A 4,914-nucleotide genomic window follows, 5' to 3' on the forward strand; every position below is an offset into this window, starting at 1 on the left:
GCAGCGGCAGGATGTTTGAATATAAAATACCAGGTGTTTGAGTTTAATACGCGGCTCGCTATCGCAAGGTTAATTGAATCTAAACGTCTGTCGTGAAAATTGAACGATAATACCGTAAAAACGAACCGGTGGACGTTGAGCTTGATGGAATTGTGTCGCGATGATTTGCTGACACGAATCACTCGGATCAAATTTCCTGGATACAAAAGGAAATCAGAATTTTCTCCTTCCTGTATCTTTTATATTTTATATATAAAAAAGAAAAATATATACGAAATTGATTAAAAATCCATCGATATATCGAACATCGTTTCTGTTCAACGGAACAGAATTTAATTTGACGTGCTGTTTTTGAGAAATGAAAAACGGAAATCGTTTCAAAGATTTATATATTTTGTACAGAAAATAGGTTAACTCGTTTTCCCCTTATTGAATTAATCCTCATCAGTGTCAAAATCCTTATGCATTTATTGACGCTAAGTGGGAAGGCGCGGTGTGAAAACACAGTTTACCGGCACGGATCAACTTGGCTAGATTCGAATTAAAACGGATCCAAGTAGGTAATTACATCGTCTTAATTAATTCTTCAGACTGTCGGCGGATTGTAACCGTGTCTCTTCCCATCGTGTCGGTGGCACGAACATCCCCGACGACGACGACGACGACGACGACGACTTGTCACGTCGAGGACGAAGCGAAGTTATTCCGTTCTCGAGAATGGAAACGTTTTCTTCGGGGCGAGGAACGTTAAATTGCACGTGCAGCACAATTGCACGACGCGACACACGCGACGATTTTATGCGTGACTACTAAAAGGGATGAAAGGGACGAAAGGGTAAAGAGAACCCGGAATCTTAACGATCGAACGATTTTACTTTTATTTTCTTTCTTTTTCAACGCGACTCCTTTGAAATATTTTCGAAAATTATTCCCCTCTGATTTATTCCATACTAATTTTGAACTAATTTTTTTCTTTTTCCAGAAAATTTCCGGATCAATCATCGCACGGTGAGAAACGGGGACGCGAGAAGATCGCATTTGGAGCGCGGGATAATAATAAAAATTGCGAAAAGGTTGGAAACTCGAAAGGAAGGGAAGTGGAAAGCTCTGTAGCAGAAGTGTCGCCTCGATGTCGCGCAATTTTTCGATCAACTTTCTATAAATACAGTCATTTGTCACTCATCGAGAGTACGGAGAGTCGAGAGAGAAAGAGAGAGAGAGAGAGAGCTCTGGGATGCTCGATAAATCATCATTGATTTAAAACGTCCCCTTGAAAAAAGTGCGATGTACCACCGATAAAATTTGATTTACCGTATCGAGGGCGTAGCGTACTCTCTACGGTGGCTCATACGTGTCTTATATTTATTTTAGAACGTCGTCAGAAAAATTACGGTCTACCGGTTGGAGCTCGACGCCGTCTGGGGACATCGGTGGATCAATTTTTAAAGCCGCGCCATGAAAACCGGCGTGAAGGGTCGCCGGCGAGAACAATGACGATGCTGATGCCAGACAGTCGGTCGCAAATTATCCCTGCGAGGTATTATTAATTAAATAGGCTTGTTAACTCGCGTCTCCCGACGCGAAAAAATTCTACGCCCTGTTATAAATTGTTGACGTGTGCCGAGATATCTAATTTCTGAAAGAAAAAGAGAAAGAAAAAAAGAAAGAAAGGGAAAAAATTGCATTCGATTTCAGTGGAACTGTGTGGCGTTAACCCCCCAAAGGGTGTGAATTTGCATGAAAAAGTAAGTCGAATACGTGGAGTAATATTTTTCATACGAGGCTTTTTTTTTTCTTCTCCGAATAAATCGATGAAGCTCGCGTACATTTACATGTAATACCATTTACATCTACGGTTAACGGATAATTGAAAATTGCATCAAATTTGATATATTTTAATCTTCTCTATTATATCGCATTATATTATATTGCGCACGATGAATAGATTGCTGATGTTTATACAAATTCATTGTTTCGTTAATACATAACCGAATATGATTTATTTTGCGTACTAAATATTTTAATGAGAACTCCACTTTAGATATTTCATACATATATATGCATTATAAACGCTCTTGTACACGTTCGCCCATTCGAATCTCCATAAGTGAATAAACAATCGCTATTTATTAATAAACAATTAAATAAAATTCCATGTATGGAACTTGTTATTCCGTAAAAAACGCGGAATATGAATCGAACACTTATTATTACAAGTAATATCCGTATATACTAAAATGCAATAAAAATTAATCCAAAACGTAAATTTGCCAAACATACTAATTTTCAATCTGGATATGTATAAAAACGTTTTCACAATTTATTCGACTTATTTTTTTCACGTAGCTTAACTTAACCCTTCTCCATCTCGCGGCGAGCAAACATTCTAAGAAAATACGAGTCGTTATGCGAAACCAAGGCGATCGCGTTGAAATTTCTAACGTGGAATAGAGGAGATAATTTCTCTAAGACGGCACGTTAATGCAATTCGAAAAGGAGAATTCCCATAGTTCGGTGGGGCGGTGGGCGTGTTTAAAACGTACGACATCCCACCGGTTGAAGATATCCGGAGAGGAGGGTGAAAATTACACGATGCACAGGTGTGCAACGCGGAGCGTAAAAGCTGGAGAACGGAAAGCTGGGCCCCGTATTCTCTCGTAATGAACGTATGACGCACGAGCTATATGGCCACGAGAAGAGAGGGGGCGTAATTTCAAGAGTAAATTAAAATCAAAGGATTGTACATCGCGATACACCGCGTGTCCTCGCCCTAACAAAAGAACAGAAAAATTCGAACGAGAGGTTAATGTCCCGACCATAAATTCGTATTGAATTTTAATCCCTTTCCTGGGGATCGTGCGCGCCTCGTTTCATCCCCTTCGAAAATTATTTCGTCGTGAAAAATTAACGAATGCTGGCAAATTCGCGGGGGAAGAGGAAAAAAAATTGTACATCGTCGAAAGATAGATCCCAATTTTTTTTCCGCGAAGAGATACACGGATCGATAGAGCAGGAGGCAGGCGGTTGAGCAGATCCCTTTTGAAATCGGAATAAACGCGGTTCCATGGAAAAAAAAAAAAAAGAAGAGCGTCGAGGGACCGAGCGGAACCCTCGTTTTCGCGGAACGGGCATATCCATTGGAACGAGCGCTCGTCAAGAGCTGTCAAATCTCACGAGATCTCCTTTCGCGCGCTATTTATAGAGAATTCTCTGGTTCGACGGTGGCGAAGCTCGGTTGCGCGGCAGCTCGCGCGTGCATCGTTCTGCATTAGCCCTCTCGTTTCCTCCATCTTCTCCATCTTCTCTTTGCTCCTTCCGCGCGCGCCGCGCGTCGCCTTTCGAGTGGAGCGAGTGCAAAACCCTTCTGTCCGGGCGTACACATAATTACCAAAGTTAATTAGGGCTTTGGGAGATGAAAGAGAGTGAGGAAGAAGGGGAGGGTGGCGCGACCGGGTTTAGAGGTATATTAGCGGAGCGGAAAGAGGGCAAGGTTAAAATGCGTTGCGAAACGACCGAAATTGGGCGAGGAAGAAATCAAAAGGGGGGTTTCCCTCTGATTTGCGAGTCGGTATAATTTTAAGGAAGAGGAAGTGATACACCCTTAAAGAAGGGCAAAGAAGATACGGAGTTTCTCTTTTCGCAAAATTTCTCGAGCGAAAAGAATCCTCTTCCTTTTTCTACCACATTGTTCTTCCACATTGTTTCGATTTTTCTTTCCGTCGGAATGCTAGAAAACGCGGACGAAATTTCGTACGAATGGAAATAGCCGAAGTTGTTGCAATTCTCGTTCCCCAGACGGGAAAAAATGGAAAGATAAGACCAAACGGGGAGGTCGAGCGGCCGCCCGACCGTGTAAATTTCACTTTTGCCCGCGAATTTTATTTCGACCCTGCTGTTTTCCCAACGACTGCGCTTCGACGCGACCCGTGTTTGCACAAAGAAGTAGCCGCGTTGCACCCTTTCCATACCGCCAATTTTCCCCCGGATCTCTCCCCTATTTCGCAGTCACCGCGCATCCCGGCTCATCACCTCGCCACTCGACCGCTCGTGCAATTGGTTTTTCGTGTTCCACTCCACTCCGGTGTCCTCGAAATCTCTAATTTCGCGTTTTTCACTCGACCTGGCCAAGTCGAATGTCCCGTGAAAAGCATCAGCCTCGTCATCCGACAGAAACGAAACCTTCTATCCCTTCGTTATCCCGCCGCTAACGCGAATTCTCTTTTATCTTTCTTTCTTTTTTTTTTTGCGGTCGAAAAACGAATGGAGAGAGAAGAACGAATAATCGTAATCGATATATCGTTTCGAAGAAACGAGGATGGAGAAACGAAGCGGTGAAAAGAAGAGGGAAGGAGTTACGACACAAGAGCTGGTTTACCTCGATGTCTGTTTATACTCGCGAATTCCACTCGAATTTCCGGCATTACGGGGAAACTTGCCTGTCACCCGGATAACATTCCTCGAATCACTTGCACCCCTTTCCGATGACAAAAGAAGAAGAAGAAGAAGAAGAAGCACAGCCGTCAAAAACAACGCCGACGAAAATTCCCCGCGAATTTTTCGGCACGTGAGTCGATCGATCGGGAATCGAAGAATCGCGTTACACGCTCGAGAGAGGTCCGCACGTCTTCTGCACTGCCGCGAGCGGGATTAGCTTCGTGGATCGATCGGCGAAGAGGATCGATCGGTGAAGGGAGAGAAGCGCGTGCATATGGGCGCGTGGTACCGGTATGGGCGTGTAAGAAGCACTAAATCCTGATGCCCCGTCCGCGGCTAGCCGGCCCCTCTAACAATAAACTTAGGTGAGAGACGAGGGAGACGGGCACCGTACGCAGACACCGTAGAGGAAACGGCACGCGTGACAAAGCGGCGCTCGTAGTACGCGCGGCGTGCGTGCGTGAGCCACACTAGCTCCGC

The 4,914-nt window shown here is 44.1% G+C and overlaps 2 protein-coding genes across 3 annotated transcripts in view; one reads left to right on the forward strand and one right to left on the reverse strand.

The window, feature by feature from the left end:
• The window catches only part of LOC102674289, an 89,846-nt gene extending 84,955 nt beyond the window's left edge, over nt 1-4,891 (reverse strand). The window contains exon 1 of one of the 2 annotated variants that reach the window (XM_006609551.2): nt 4,376-4,891. The gene's annotated coding sequence lies outside the window, so the exon portion shown is untranslated. Of the gene's footprint in view, nt 1-568; nt 652-4,375 lie in introns of those variants that run through there. The other variant, XM_031515193.1, reaches the window with a different exon arrangement.
• LOC102673793 (DNA helicase MCM9-like) overlaps nt 997-4,914 on the forward strand; it is a 20,324-nt gene continuing 16,406 nt past the window's right edge. The window contains 1 exon segment of the mRNA XM_031515191.1: nt 997-1,745. The gene's annotated coding sequence lies outside the window, so the exon portion shown is untranslated.

Source organism: Apis dorsata, unplaced genomic scaffold, assembly GCF_000469605.1.
Source record: "Apis dorsata unplaced genomic scaffold, Apis dorsata 1.3 scaffold_58, whole genome shotgun sequence".
NCBI classification, from domain to species: Eukaryota; Metazoa; Arthropoda; class Insecta; order Hymenoptera; family Apidae; genus Apis; species Apis dorsata.